We start from the raw sequence: 16,788 nt of genomic DNA on the forward strand, positions 1-16,788 counted from the left end.
TTGCCCTTTTTCAAGGAAAGGATGTTGACCCAACCTCTCACAAACTTTTCTTTAGTTTAAAGCGCTGGATTGAACATTGAGGAGCTGTATAAGGAAGAAAAGAAGAAGAATAGAGGGTTTGGTAACTACCGAACTTCTTATGGTGACAGAGGTGCCGGAAGCAGTAATCAGAATCAGTCGGGGAATAACAATGCTATAGTGGGATCAGTTAATGAAAGGCGTAGGAGAGAGTTCACTGATTTAGGAAGACCTTTGAGCACGGTGCTGAGATCATGCATCAAGAATGGAGTGTTGTCAAAGCTACCAGTCGACCCGACTAAACCAATTCGAGGGAGGTATATGGACAGAAATTGTGATTATCATCAGTGCAAGGGACATTCAACTGATGAATGTTTCAAATTAAGGCACGATATTCAGGACTTGATCGACAGTGGGAAGATTACTAAGCCCTCGGACAAGAGCAAACCCAGCACCAAGAACAATCCGCTTCCCCAATATCAGTACAATTATCCGCCTCGTAAGTCTCAGTCGGGCGGATCGGTCAATGCGATTGGGAGTGGGTTACCAGAAGAGGTAGTATTAGCTAAAGCAGAATGGGAAGAGCGGATGTGCGCTATGTTAAACATATGGGATGACTGTAGTAGTGATGAGGAAGAAAAGGTGCCAGTGAAGATTGAAATCGAGAAAAGTATCACTGTGAAAGTAGGTGATGTACCAGAGGATGAAGATGAATAGCTCCAGCGGGCCATTCAGAAGAGCTTAGCTGACCAAGAGGAACAATGGTACTACAGCAGTGAAGAAGAAGTGAATGAAGTAGGTGTTCAGAGCTTGACCCGCAGTGGGCGAGTGTACAATCCCGAGAGCAGTATACAGGCTAAGGGAAAAGAGATTGCTGTTGATGGAGCAAAGAAGAGAATGACAGAGAAAGGTGGAGAGGAGCCGAAAGAAAAGAAGAATGAGGAAGAGGTAGTGAAAGGGCAAAAGAAGGCTGTCGAAGTTGGAGAAAGCAGTCAGAACAAAACACCTAGTGGGGTGACCGCCAGTTCGGTGCTGAGTCAATTGCAAAGAACCAGAGCAGACATTTCAATATGGGATTTGCTGATAGCATCTAAGGAGCATAGAGAAGCCTTACTTGAAGCCATGACTTTCGTCAGAGTGCCGGCTCAGATCCAGAGTGTTGATATGATCAACGTGCTACAGCGTAGAATAGGTGAAGTTACCTTCTTTGACTCAGACCTTCCACCAGAAGGAAGAAACCACTGCAAGCCATCGTACATTCAAATTGTCGTCAATGGACGAGATACCAGGAATGTAATGATTGATAACGGATCCGTACTGTGTGTATGTCCGCTAAAGATGCTGTCCAAATTTAAAATTGAAGAATCAGAGCTTGAGCTATCAAACATGGTGGTCAAGGCTTATGATAACACTATGCGGAATGCAAAAGGGACTTTCAAAGCGAAGATATCCACAGGGGCAGTGGAAAGCTGGGTAGACGTAGTTGTGATAGACATCTTAGCCAACTATGCTCTTTTGTTAGGAAGACCATGGCTCCATCCCTTAGGCGCAGTCCCGTCCACTTTGCACAGAAAAGTGAAAATTCCGTGGGGTACAGATGTGGTGACAGTCAATGCACAGGAAGATCTGAGTGTGGCTACAGTGGAAGGACTAGAGCTGGCAGTGCCCTTATCAGGATTTCAGGTGGCAGTAATTGATGCGCCCACCACCGAGAGCAAGAGTGCAGTGAATCGAATGAGTCCTTTCTCGAGGAAGATGATGAAGAGAATGCAATGGCAGTATGGTCGAGGTTTGGGCCGGGAGCTACAAGGAAGGTTTGAGCCTCTCTCATCGGCATTTGGACAACAAGACAAGCGCGGATTGGGCTATTCCGAAAATAGAAAGAAGGAGAAGTATGAGATCCGGTCTCCAGTTAGAGGGTCAAATTTGAATCATATCTTCTTTGTTCCACAAGCCGAGGGAGAATTTCGAAGTAGGGGGAAGACTTATCCCGGTTTGGAGATATTTATGACTGATTATGAGGAGAAGCTAATCAAGTCGCCCGAACCTTCCTTGGAACAGCTGATGGATGCAACTGAGTTTATGGTGGGTTTGACAGAAGCAAACACTGAATCTGACTGGTCGAAGAAGATATCCGAATTCGAAGACTTTTTGGGGATTGGGGATGAAGCTTCCAAGTCAGTGCAAGAGCAGAAGGCCAAGGCACAGATTCTCCAATCTGTTCTAGTTGCTGAAGATGCCGAAGAGGCAGAGAGGAAGGCAAAGAAGATGACAGAGCATGGAGAGGCCGAGAAAGAAGCTACCCCGGCCGAAGAAGAAGGAGTTGCAGATGCCGATGAAGTGATTCAGGCGATAAAAGACACTTGTAATGAATGTATTGAACATGCAATTAATCCTGTGTTTTGCTTTTCTGATGCTTGTTTTGAGAACACTATGGATGGTTTTCCTCTTTTATTTCAATCAATGGAAGTGAACTTTGACAATTTGTTTTCTTGTTTTCCTGATTGTCATGTTCATGGCATTGATTATACCACGCGCATATTTGACATAAATGCATTGCATCATTTTGCATTTAATTTAAGCACCACTGAAGATCCTAAAATAATTGAAATCGGATCAGACTTCAAACCTGAGCTCAGACAGAATCTTCAAGAATGCATTAAAAAATTTTCGGAGGTATTTGCCTGGAGCTATGCGGATATGCCAGGGATCGACAGATCAATAGCAGAGCACTTCATTCCTACTGATCCGAATATCAAGCCAGTGAAACAGAAAAGGAGAAGGGTCAGACCAGAATGGCAGGACAAGATCAAAGATGAAGTCCAGAAGCAATTGGATGCAGGATTCTTAAAAGTAGTACATTATCCGGAATGGTTGGCAAATATAGTCCCGGTGCTCAAAAAGGATGGAAGGATAAGGGTCTGTGTCGACTACAAGGACCTGAATAAAGCCTCGCCTAAGGATGACTTTCCACTTCCACACATAGATGTTTTGATAGACAGTGCTGCTGGAATGGGATGTTATTCTATCATGGACGGATTCTCAGGGTATAATCAGATATTGATGGCCTTAGTGGATAAGCATAAGACCACCTTCACCCCAGACTTCGGAACATTTTGCTATAGAGTGATGCCGTTCGGACTGAAGAATGCCGGGGCAACATATCAGAGGATGGCTACTACGTTATTTCATGATATGATCCATAAAGGATTGGAAGTGTACGTAGATGACATGGTGATCATGACAAAAACACAGGAGGAACACGCAGAGATGCTGGAGAAGTTCTTTGCATGGGTCAAGCAGTACAACTTGAGACTCAATCCCAAGAAGTGCGTATTCAGAGTAACGAAGGGAAAGTTGTTAGGTTTTGTTGTAGGACCTAACGGGATTGAGGTTGACCCAGACAAAATAAAAGCCATTCAAGATATGGAACCGCCGAGAACAGAACGTCAGGTGAGAAGCTTCCTTGGTAAAATTCAGTACATCAGCAGATTTATTTCGAGGTTATCCATCACCTGTGCTCCAATTTTCAAGTTATTGAAAAAGAATCAACCAGTTAAGTGGAATGAAGATTGCTAGAAAGCCTTTGACCACATAAAGAAGTATCTGATGAATCCACCGGTGCTTAGTTCACCAAGACCAGGAGAACCTCTGATCTTGTACCTATCTATAGAAGATGCAGGAGTGGGAGCAATGTTGGTACAGCCAGACGCCGCTGGAGTAGAGAAAGCCATTTACTACATCAACAAGAAACTACTGCCTATCGAAGAGAAATACAATCTGATTGAGAAAACATGCATGGCAGTAGTGTGGTCGATAAAGAAATTGAGGCCGTATTTTGATTCCTTCAAGGTCACTTTTGTCTCCAAAATTGATCCACTGAAATATCTGCAGAGAACGCCTACTCTAGAGGGACGATTGTCTAAGTGGTTGATTCAAATGTCTAGCGTGGATGCGGAGTTCGTAACGAAGAAGACGGTCAAAGGTCGAGCTGTGGCGGAGTTCCTAGCAGAAAACCCTATGACAGACGATGAATCTTGAAAATTGGAATTTCCTGATGAACACTTACTATGCATTGAAACAGGAGCTTGGAAGTTGTACTTTGATGGATCAGCTAACAGAAACAGAGCTGGGGCTGGTATTGTTATAGAAGCACCTAACGGCGAAGCCACAACCATGTGCAAGAGACTATTATTCCCGGTCACTAACAACATGGCAGAATATGAAGCGTGCATCATGGGAATGGAAGCCCTTCTTGCATCCGGTGCTAAGGAAGTTGAGGTGATAGGAGATTCTTTATTGGTTATTGAGCACGCCAACGAGAGATGGAAGGTAGAAGAAGACCGATTGAAGCCTTATGTCGAGTATTTGTTGAAGAAAGCAGCACTATTTGACAAGATCACTTTCACTCACATAGGAAGAACCTATAACAGGATTCCAGACGCCTTGGCAAACTTAGCGTCGGCTTGGCAGGATTTGACTAAAGTTCCGAAGAAGCCATTTATCATTACCGCAGCCAATATCCCGTGTTATAAAGATCATTTTGTGAACCAGATAGAATCGGAGGAAGAACCATGGTTCACGGATATTCTGAGGTACATGAAAGATGGTACCTTTTCTGAAGATGCTACGAAGGAAGACCGTGCAGTCCTCAGGAAAATGGCTCTGAATTATGTTATAGTCGATGATGAACTTTACAGGAGAGCTTGGGATGGGGTGTTGCTACGATGTGTGAGTAAGAAAGAAGGAGAGGACATTATGAGAAAAGTTCATGAAGGAGTTTACGGTACTCACCTAAGCGGCATGAGCTTAGCAAGAAAAATCATGAGGCAAGGTCATTTTTGGATGCAGATGGAAGGCGACTATGTTCAGTATGTGCGTCGTTGCAAAGCTTGCCAATACCATGATAATAAAAACCACTTACCTGCGGTTGAACTCCATCCAACAACTCCTTATTGGCCTTTTTCTGCATGGGGTATAGACGTCATCGGTAAAATCTCGCCAGCAGCATCAAACGGTAATCAGTATATATTTATGTTGCAGTTGACTACTTCTCTAGATGGATCGAAGCTCAATCTTATAAGATCCTAACCGCCAAGCATGTGGCAAGATTCATTGAACAGAACATTTTATGTCGCTATGGTGTTCCCCATCACATAGTCACAGATAATGGTTCTCATTTTCAAGCAGAGGTTGGCCAATTGCTTTATAAATATAAGGTTGAGCATCACCATTCCTCTCCTTATCGCCCTCAGGCTAATGGTGCAGTAGAAGCAGCAAATAAGGAGATCAAAAGAATCCTGTCAAAGATGTGCGAAAGGTATAGAAGCTGGGCTGAGAAACTTCCTTTCGCGCTCTGGGGGCATCGCACTACCTTCAAGGCAGTAAATGGAGCTTCTCCCTTCGAATTGGTATACGGGATGGAGGCAGTGTTACCGGTAGAGCTCGAAAAGAAGTCTCTCAGGGTGATAGTAGAAGCTGGTCTGACCGAAGAAGAATGGGTCAAGAAGAGGTATGAAGATCTGGCACTCTTAGACGGAAGGAGACTGAATGCTCGATTCCAGGATCAGATGAGAAAAAGGAGGATTGCTCGTTTCTACAACAAGCGGGTACATCCAAGGGCTTTAAAGAATGGAGATTTAGTGTTGATCAGGTTATTGGATCATGAAGCCCAACATCATCCTGGTGGGAAATTCAAACCCAACTGGCATGGGCCGTTCAGAATTCAGAAGCTGCTACCTAAAGGCGTCGTGGAATTAGTCACTATGGAAGGAGAGCCTGTCAATCGGATTGTTAACCAGGATCAAAGGAAAAGGTTCTATGTCTGAAATGATGATTTCAAAAAAAAAAAAAAAAAAAAAAAAAAAAAGAGCTAAGTTGAAAACCCGAAAGGGCGGCTTAGGCAAGAAATGAGCTCGCTAGGTTGAAAACCCGCAAGGGCGGCCTAGGCAAAAGTTAGAGCACGTAAAAAAAAATGCAAAATAATGACAATAAAATAAAATCTTGGGATTAACGCGTGGTGCTTAGCTTAAATGCAGAATTCATGCCATGCGTTCGTGACAGATTAGTGATTGGTCGCTCAACGCCATCAACTTGACTCAAAGGAGAATAGGAAATCAAGTAGTTAGAGCGAATGACCATTGTACTAGAATAAACTTTCTTTACTTCTGTATAATGTTGAAAAGAAGTAAGATTAATAAAAGATTTGAATTTCAAAATTTGGTTTCTTGTTTTGGGGTTGTGGTCGAAGAATGCAAAACCTTCCTCTCTGCTTATTTAAACAAAGATCGACTCATTCGGTGTGAAATGTCTTGGCTGCTGGCCCCTGCCTAAACAAGGAATTCTTGTAAGATGTTGATCAGAGGAACGAACACCATTTTCTCAATGATTTCCATGGAAGGATCAATAAAACCATGAATAAACCTTGACACTTGCATAAGTTCATGCATACATAAAAGGAGTTACATTTATTATTTTTATTTGATTTGTGTGTTGACGCGTGATTTTATGTCTCCACCTGACCCGATGATGATATGAGGACAAAGGATAAGGTTTCACAATAAACCGGAAGTGTTTTGAACCAAAAATTGAATCAAACTGCCCAAAGGAGCTTGACCCGTGTTAGGGCTGCATCACGCAGCTAGTACCTGCGTGACGGCACTCTCAGCTGCGTCACGCAGCTCTAACAGGACTGACACCTCTGGCGCACGCCCGTGCAACGGCCTGCACTGTTTGTATGGATACGCGGCAACTATACGAAAAGTAAGTCGCGTTACGCAGGTAGACGGGTACGTCACGCAGCTTCTACCCGCATGACGCGACTGCTCTGTTGCCCTAGCCATATAAATACAACATTTTACAGCAAAAATGGGACTTTTGACACTTTTGACATTTTGCTCTCGTTTTCCTCTAAGAAATACAACTTTCTAAGTTTAGGTATCTAAAAAAATGACTAAAGCTCTTTCTCAAGAACTCCAATGAGTAAACTTGAGGTAGATCAAGTCATAGATATTTAGATTTAAAATCAAAGAAAGATATAACAAAAAGATAAAAAAATAAAAAAAGAGGAAAAGAGAGGAAAACAATTTCATTTTTGTGAAAGAACTTGGTGATTGCGCTTCTGGAATTGTGACACAACACCTCTGAGTCAATTTCAGTACATGCAATCCTCAAATCTGAGGGCTAGGTAACGGTTCTAACTTCATTCCTTTTATTTTCATTTATTTTTAGCATTTTACATCTTAAAAATCTCATTTTTTGCGTTGATTAATTGGTTTGCCTTTGACAAAACGTAAGTTTGCCTATTGTTGAGTCTTTCTGGGTCCGCTATAATTACTTTGGACAAAAAAGAAATGTAAAAAAGACCAGTTTGAAAGGTAGTTGCGGACCAGAGCAGCCGCGTCACACAGCTACTACCTGCGTGACGCGACTGTTCATGTCCAAAAGCCCCTGACCTAGACTAGACCACCTGCGTGACGCAGCTGTTCGCGTACTCATTTTCATTTTGTTTCTATATCCGTATCTAATATTTTGTTTTAAATAAAAAATCCATATACCTAAGGATTTTAATAATGTCACGAACAGTGCTGTCACGTAGCTAATAGTTACGTCACGCGGCTGTTCTTCATAGAACACCTGCGTGACGCGACTGTTCTAGTTTCTAGATCATAACCAGAGTTCCGTCACGCGACTGTTCTTCATAGACCAGCTGCGTGACGCAACTATTACAAGTCTAAGAATAAAAGATAAGGGGTGCGTTACGCGACTGTTCTCCGTAGAACACCCGCGTGACGCGACTATCTTCCAGTACTAGCACATTTTCATTATTTTTAGCGCAGTTTCATTTCAGTAAATTAATCTTCCTTTTAAATATAATCCAGGAAATTATCAATAGTGGGCAAATTGAGTTTTAATCAAGCAGAGTCAATTAATTATTGATGATTATGAGATTTTTAAGATTTTATTTCCTATCGTTTATTATTAATTACATTACTAAACTCGGTTTGTGGCCCGCCTTTAACCATAAGGCAAGAGCGGGTCTTTTACTTTGTTTGATATGTATTATGGATGGATGATGGATGATATGATTTATCTGTGATGAATGCAATGAATGAATCTAATTGGGACAGTTAATTAATTTTCCACATAGGAATTCGGTTCGATTTATTCGGGTTGGGTTTAAATAATTTGGCTTTTCTAAAATAAAATCAAATTAGAAATCGTAGGTTAAAAGAGGCCGGTTTTCCGGGCGTCGGCTTCCAACGGGCCGACGTACCCAATTCCCTTACCTAGAACCTCATTAGTTCGTCTGACCAGTTTTTCTGAATAAAAGGCCTTGAATAAAATGGGTTAAAATGGAGTCATTTTCACAAAATAAAAAATGGAAACGGTCCCATTGCCGAAAAAATGGGTGGCGACTAAAAATGATTTATAAGACCGATTTATCGGCATCGCATATCCAAAAAGGGGTTTTTATCACCGCTTTTCCAAAAATAATAATAAATAAAAACCACATCATATTATTATTTCTTTATATGATTTTTCATCCGGGGGGAAAAACAGTTTGGCGACTTCACTGGGGATCGAACCCAGAATCTCTGGTTGTTTTTAATAAACAATCTAGTGGTTGTAATTAGGAATTGACTCTAAAGCTTACGATCTTCTAAATAAAATTGAATAGAAAGCCGATGGAAAATTATTAATTGTCTGTATGTATTTAATTGCTTACATTTTCTTTCTAGGATTTTTGCATTCATTCGCATTTCTCTCTTCTCACCTCATTCTACCCGTATCACCCTTCGGTACTGGTGTTAAATTTGACGGTGGATCTAGCCTAAACCATGCGATTTAGGTGCATCCATCCGAGAATTAACATTACTACCAACCGCAAGCCTAGTACCTTAAAGGTGCGTCGAAAGGAGTAGGCCCAACAAAGCCCGAATCCTATTTGCGGAACCCAGACTTTGTTTAGCCCAATGAGACCAAAGCCAATGCACATAGTTCAAAGCCTTAGTTACTTCCCCTAAGGTGCACCCGATTCTGTTTGCTGTTGCAATGTTGCATTCATTTCCGAGAGTTTATATCGTCAATCTCAAAACCCCCTGTTGGTTGTCGAGATTAGACCAATTCCTAGGAAACAGATGTCGGAATTTATACCAATGGAATTCGTGTGTGAGAGGAATAAGGTTGGAAGGCATGCATTTCCCAACTCCAGCTCCCCTGTATGTTATAAACTGTATATATGTTGTGACATTCATGCACCATGTAACATTTTCCTTTTTCAGCCATGCATTAATAAGAGCTAATGTCCGGTATGGACATTTGACCTTGATTTTGAGACCGGACCTCAAATTCGTTTTGAATAATATAATGCAATCCCTTATTGTGAATTACTACCCGAAAGAAAAGGGAGTTATAAGGGGGTTAAATATTCCTTTGTATTTTAACATTTCTCGCATTATCTGAAAGTAAGTGAGAGATTATGACAGTTGTAATAAAATAAAAAAAATAAGAATGAAATCCTGCTTGGGACCATATGTTCCAAGGCAAAAAGTAAGGATACAAAAAAATACACAATAACAAGAATAATAAAATCCCGCTCGGAAATTCTTTCATTCCGAGGCAAAAGTTAGAGATTTGAGAGAAAATAGTCGATCGTAAATCCAAAAGGAACGATCGACGACAGATAATGCCTGAAATGTTTAAGTACAAAATAAGTTATTGATGTATTATTCATACCGAATTTTTGGTCCAGTCGTTGGAATCGAGATCTTATCTCCTTATTGGTTTTAGCACATTAGAAATGCATTTCTCATCCTATGTGTTTTCATTTTCGCATGCATACATGCAGGGCCCTCTTTAACTCAGAATTTTTGTATCAGAATTGATCCTTCCCGAGAAATTGCTTCGAGAGCTTGGAACCGACATCCTGGTCAGCGTCTCGTCAGAACCTCCCCAATCCCCGAATTTGCTCCAGTTAGCTCCGTGAATCAGTCAAGTTCATCAGATTCAGAGCCCGATTCAGATTCAGTAGAAATGGCCGATAACACGGAAAATGAGACCGGATTTTCTGAGGCTCAGATAAGAACTATTGCTCAGATTGTGGCTGCAGCTCTTGCTCAAGACAGGGCCCAAAACCAGAATACTCCCCCTTCGGGTAGCCAACCTGTGGCTGAAGAGAGGCCAATTCCGGAACCTGTGCCAGATAATCAGACTTCTGTCGGAAACACTGTTCTGGTTGAGAATGATGTGCTTAGACAACTTGCCGACTTGAAGGAAAGATTCGATAAAATGGCGGCAGTAAAGGAGAAAGACCCGGTCACCAACTTTCATATAACCGAGTATGTGTTACACCCAACCAGCTCTGCCTCGTTCAAGACTTTCAAACATACCATATTTGAAGGAGACAATGATCCTCGCTCTCACTTATCTGAATTTCTCCGAGTGTCCACCGATATAACGAGGAAGATGTTTTGCGTGCATATCCGCAAACCCTGCACAAAGACTACCGAAGGTGGTATGATGGTCTAGATGAGGAGGTTCAGAAGAATTGGATCAAGCTGCAGACAGCTTTTCTCAAGCACTTCAAAACCGAGGAGAGTGATGAGTTCAGTTTGCGGGATTTAGAGAGTTTAAGACAAGGAAAAGATGAAAGCTTTTTCGACTACTACAGGAGATGGAGAACTAAGTTGTACAGGGTGCAGACAAGGCCAAAAGACAAAGAATTGATCCGCATCTTCAGTAGGAGCCTACTGCCCTTCTTCAAGGAAAGGATGTTGACTCAGCCTCTTACCGATTTTTCTTTGGTTCAAAGTGCTGGTCTAAACATCGAGGAACTGTACAAGGAAGAAAAGAAGAAGAATAGGGGGTTTGGTAACTACCGGACTTCTTATGGTGACAGAGGTACCGGAAGCAGTAATCAGAATCAGTCAGGGAATAACAATGCTATAGTGGGATCAGTTAATGAAAGGCGTATGAGAGAGTTCACTGATTTGGGAAGACCTTTGAGCACGGTACTAAGATCATGCATCAAGAATGGAGTGTTGTCAAAGCTACCGGTCGACCCGACTAAACCAATTCGAGGGAGGTCTATGGACAGAAATTGTGATTATCACCAGTGCAAGGGACATTCAACTGATGAATGTTTCAAATTGAGGCACGATATTCAAGACTTGATCGATAGTGGGAAGATTACTAAGCCCTTGGACAAGAGCAAGCCCAGCACTAAGAACAATCCGCTTCCCCAATATCAGTACAATTATCCGTCTCGTAAGTCTCAGTCAGGTGGATCGGTCAATGCGATTGGGAGCGGGTTACCAGAAGAGGTAGTATTAGCTGAAGCGGATTGCGAAGAGCAGATGTGCGCTATGTTGAACATATGGGATGACTGTAGTAGTGATGAGGAAGAAAAAGTGCCAGTGAAGATTGAAATCGAGAAAAGTATCACTGTGAAAGTAGGTGATGTACCAGAGGATGAAGATGAACAGCTTTAGCTAGCCATTCAAAAGAGCTTAGCCGACCAAGAGGAAAAATGGTACTACAGCAGCGAAGAAGAAGTGAATGAAGTAGGTGTTCAGAGCTTAACCCGCAGTGGGCGAGTATACAATCCCGAGAGCAGTGTTCAGGCTAAGGGAAAAGAGATTCTAGCTGATGGAATAAAGAAGAAAATGACGAAGAAAGGCGGAGAGGAGCCGAAAGAAAAGAAGAGTGAGGAAGAGGTAGTGAAAGGGCAAAAGAAGGCTGTCGAGGTTGGAGAAAGCAGTCAGAACAAGACACCTAGTGGGATGACCGCCAGTTCGATGCTGAGTCAATTGCAAAGAACCAGAGCAGACATTTCAATATGGGATTTGCTGATAGCATCTAAAGAACATAGAGAAGCCTTGCTTGAAGCCATGACTTTCATCAGAGTGCTGGCTCGGATCCAGAGTGTTGATATGATCAACGTGCTACAGCGTAGAATCGGTGAAGTTACCTTCTTTGACTCAGACCTTCCACCAGAAGGAAGAAACCACTATAAGCCGTTGTACATTCAGATCACTGTCAATGGAAGAGATACCCGCAATGTAATGATTGATAACGGATCGGCACTGTGTGTATGTCCGCTAAAGATGCTGTCCAATTTAAAATAGAAGAATCAGAGCTTGAGCCATCAAACATGGTGGTCAAGGCTTATGATAACACTATGCGGAATGCAAAAGGGGCTTTCAAAGCGAAGATATCCACGGGAGCTGTGGAAAGCTAGGTAGACGTAGTTGTGCTAGACATCTTAGCCAACTATGCTCTTTTGTTGGGGAGACCTTGGCTCCATCCATTGGGTGTAATTCCGTCCACTCTGCACAGAAAAGTAAAAATTTCGTGGGGTACAAACGTGGTCACAGTCAATGCACAAGAAGATCTGAGTGTAGCAACAGTAGAGGGCTTAGAGCTGGCGGTGCCCTTATCAGGATTTCAGGTGGCAGTAATTGATGCGCCCACCACCGAGAGCAAGAGTGCAGTGAATCGGATGAGTCCTTTCTCGAGGAAGATGATGAAGAGAATGCAATGGCAGTATGGTCGAGGTTTGGGTCGGGAGCTACAAGGAAGGTTTGAGCCTCTCTCATCGGCATCTGGGCAGCAAGACAAGAGCGGATTGGGATATTCTGAGAACAGAAAAAAGGAGAAGTATGAGATCCGATCTCCTGTTAGAGGATTAAATCAGAATCATATCTTCTTTGTTCCACAAGCCGAGGGAGAATTTCGAAGTAGGGGGAAGACCTATCCCAGTTTGGAGATATTTATGACTGATTATGAGGAGAAGCTTATCAAGTCGCCCGAACCTTCCTTGGAACAGCTGATGGACGGAACTGAGTTTATGGTGGGTATGACAGAAGCAAACACTGGACCTGATTGGTTAAAGAAGATATCCGAGTTTGAAGACTTTTTGGGGATTGGGGATGAAGCTTCCAAGTCAGTGCAAGAGCAGAAGTCCAAGGCGAGGATCCTCCAGTCTGTTCTAGCTGCTGAAGATGCCGAAGAGGCAGAGAGGAAGGCGGAGAAGATGATAGGGCATGGAGAGTCTGAGAAAGAAGCCACCCCGGAAGAGGAAGGAAGTGCAGATCCAGATGAAGTAATCTCGGCAATAAAAGATACTTGTAATGAATGTATTGAACAGGCAGTTAATCCTGTGTTTTATTTTTCTGATGCTTGTTTTGAGAACAATATGGATGGTTTCCCTCTTTTATTTCAATCAATTGAAGTGAACTTTGACTATTTGTTTTCTTGTTTTCCTGATTGTCACGTTCATGGCATTGATTATACCATTCGCATATTTGACATAAATGCATTGCATCATTTTGCATTTAATTTAAGCACCATTGAAGATCCTAAAATAATTGAAATCGGATCAGACTTCAAACCTGAGCTCAGACAGAATCTTCAAGAATTCATTAAAAGAAATTCGGAGGTATTTGCTTGGAGTTATGCGGATATGCCAGGGATCGACAGATCAATAGCGGAGCACTTCATCCCTACTGATCCGAGTGTTAAGCCAGTAAAACAGAAAAGGAGAAGGGTCAGACCAGAATGGCATGACAAGATCAAAGCTGAAGTCCAGAAGCAGTTGGATGCAGGATTCTTAGAAGTAGTACACTATCCGGAATGGTTGGCAAACATAGTCCCGGTGCTCAAAAAGGATGGAAGGATAAGAGTATGTGTCGACTACAGGGACCTGAACAAAGCCTCGCCTAAGGACGATTTTCCACTTCCACACATAGATGTTTTGATAGACAGTGTTGCTGGAATGGGATGTTATTATATCATGGACGGATTCTCAAGGTATAATTGGATATTGAAGGCCTTAGTAGATAAGCATAAGACCGCCTTCACCACAGACTTCGGAACATTTTGTTATAGAGTGATGCCGTTCGGACTGAAGAATGCCGGAGCAACATATCAGAGGATGGCTACTACGTTATTTCATGATATGATCCATAAATGATTGGAAGTGTATGTAGATGATATGGTGATCATGACAAAAACGCAGGAAGAACACGCAGAGATGCTGGAGAAGTTCTTCACACGGGTCAAACAGTACAATTTGAGACTCAATCCCAAGAAGTGTGTATTCGGAGTGACGAAGGGAAAATTGTTAGGTTTTGTGGTTGGACCTAACGGGATTGAGGTTGACCCGGACAAAATAAAAGCCATTCAGGATATGGAATCGCCAAGAACAGAACGTAAGGTGAGAAGCTTCCTGGGTAAGATTCAGTATATCAGCAGATTTACTTCAAGATTATCCATCACCTGTGCTCCGATTTTCAAGCTACTGAAGAAGAATCAACCAGTCAAGTGGAATGAGGACTGCCAGAAGGCCTTTGACCACATAAAGAAATACCTGATGAATCCACCGGTGCTCAGTTCACCAAGACCGGGAGAACCCCTAATTTTGTACCTATCTATAGAAGATGCAGGAGTGGGAGCAATGTTGGTACAGCCGGACTCCGCTGGAGTAGAAAAAGCTATTTACTACATCAGCAAGAAACTACTGCCCGTCAAAGAGAAATACAATTTGATAGAGAAAACGTGCATGGCAGTAGTATGGTCGATAAAGAAGTTGAGGCCGTATTTTGACTCCTTCAGGGTAACTTTCGTCTCCAAAATTGATCCGTTGAAGTATCTGCAGAAAACACCTACTTTAGAGGGACGGCTGTCTAAGTGGTTGATTCAGATGTCTAGTGTGGATGCGGAGTTCGTAACAAAGAAGACGGTCAAAGGTCGAGCCGTGGCAGAATTCCTAGCAGAAAACCCTGTGACAGACGACGAATCATGGGAATTGGAGTTTCCTGATGAAAACTTGCTGTGCGTTGAAACAAGAGCTTGGAAGTTATACTTTGATGGATCAGCCAACAGAAACGGAGCTGGGGCTAGTATTGTTATAGAAGCACCTAACGGCGAAGTCACAACCATGTGTAAGAGACTACTGTTCCCGGTCACTAACAACATGGCAGAATATGAAGCGTGCATCATGGGAATGGAAGCCCTTCTTGCATCCGGTGCTAAGGAAGTTGAGGTGATAGGAGATTCTTTATTGGTCATTGAGCATGCCAATGAGAGATGGAAGGTAGAAGAAGACCAATTGAAGCCTTATGTCGAGTATTTGTTGAAGAAAGCAGCACTATTTGACAAGATCACTTTCACTCACATAGGAAGAACCTATAACAGGATTCCAGACGCCTTGGCAAACTTAGCATCGGCTTGGCAGGATTTGACTAAACTTCCGAAGAAGCCATTTATCATTACCGCAGCCAATATCCCGTGTTATAAAGATCATTTTGTGAACCAGATAGAACCGGAGGAAGAACCATGGTTTACGGATATCCTGAGGTATATGAAAGATGGTACTTTTTCTGATGATGCGACGAAAGAAGACCGTGCAGTCTCAAGGAAAATGGCTTTAAACTATGTTATAGTCGATGATGAACTTTACAGGAGAGCTTGGGATGGGGTGTTGCTACGATGTGTGAGTAAGAAAGAAGGAGAGGACATTATGAGAAAAGTTCATGAAGGAGTTTGCGGTACTCATCTAAGCGGCATGAGCTTAGCAAGAAAAATCATGAGGCAAGGTCATTTTTGGGTGCAGATGGAAGGCGACTGTGCTCAATATGTGCGTCGTTGCAAAGCTTGCCAATACCATGACAATCGAAGCCACTTACCTGCTATCGAACTCCATCCGACAACTCCTTCGTGGCCTTTTTCTGCATGGGGCATAGACATCATCGGTAAAATCTCACCTGCAGCATCCAATGGTCATCAGTATATATTGGTTGCAATTGACTACTTCTCTAGATGGATCGAGGCTCAATCTTATAGAATCTTAACTGCCAAGCATGTGGCAAGATTTATTGAACAGAACATTTTCTGTCGCTATGGTGTCCCCCATCACATAGTTACAGATAATGGTTCTCATTTTCAAGCAGAAGTTGGCCAATTGCTTTATAGATACAAGGTTGAGCATCACGACTCCTCTCCTTATCGCCCTCAGGCTAATGGTGCAGTAGAAGCTGCAAATAAGGAGATCAAGAGAATCCTGTCAAAGATGTGCGAAAGGTATAGAAGCTGGGCTGAGAAACTTCCTTTCGCGCTCTAGGGGCATCGCACTACCTTCAAGGCAGTAAATGGAGCTTCTCCTTTCGAATTGGTATACGGGATGGAGGCAGTGTTACCGGTAGAGCTCGAAAAGAAGTCTCTCATAGTGATAGTAGAATCTGGTCTAACCGAAGAAGAATGGGTCAAAAAGAGGTATGAAGATCTGGCACTCTTAGACGGAAGGAGACTGAATGCTCGATTCCAGGATCAGATGAGAAAAAGGAGGATCGCTCGTTTCTACAACAAGCGGGTACATCCAAGGGCTTTAAAGAATGGAGATTTAGTGTTGATCAGGTTATTGGATCATGAAGCCCAACATCATCCTGGTGGGAAGTTCAAGCCCAACTGGCATGGGCCGTTCAGAATTCAGAAGCTGCTACCTAAAGGCGCCGTCGAATTAGTCACTATGGAAGGAGAGCCTGTCAATCGGATTGTCAACCAGGATCAAATGAAAAGGTTCTATGTCTGAGATGATGATTTCAAAAAAAAAAAAAAAAACAGAGAGAGAGAGCTAAGTTGAAAACCCGAAAGGGCAGCTTAGGCAAGAAATGAGCTCGCTAGGTTGAAAACCCGCAAGGGCGGCCTAGGCAAAAGTTAGAGCACGTAAAAAAAAATGCAAAATAATGACAATAAAATAAAATCTTGGGA

The sequence above is a fragment of the Jatropha curcas genome, chromosome 5, assembly GCF_041381405.1.
Source record: "Jatropha curcas cultivar XTBG-Jc1 chromosome 5, XTBG_Jcur_1.0, whole genome shotgun sequence".
Taxonomy (NCBI): Eukaryota; Viridiplantae; Streptophyta; class Magnoliopsida; order Malpighiales; family Euphorbiaceae; genus Jatropha; species Jatropha curcas.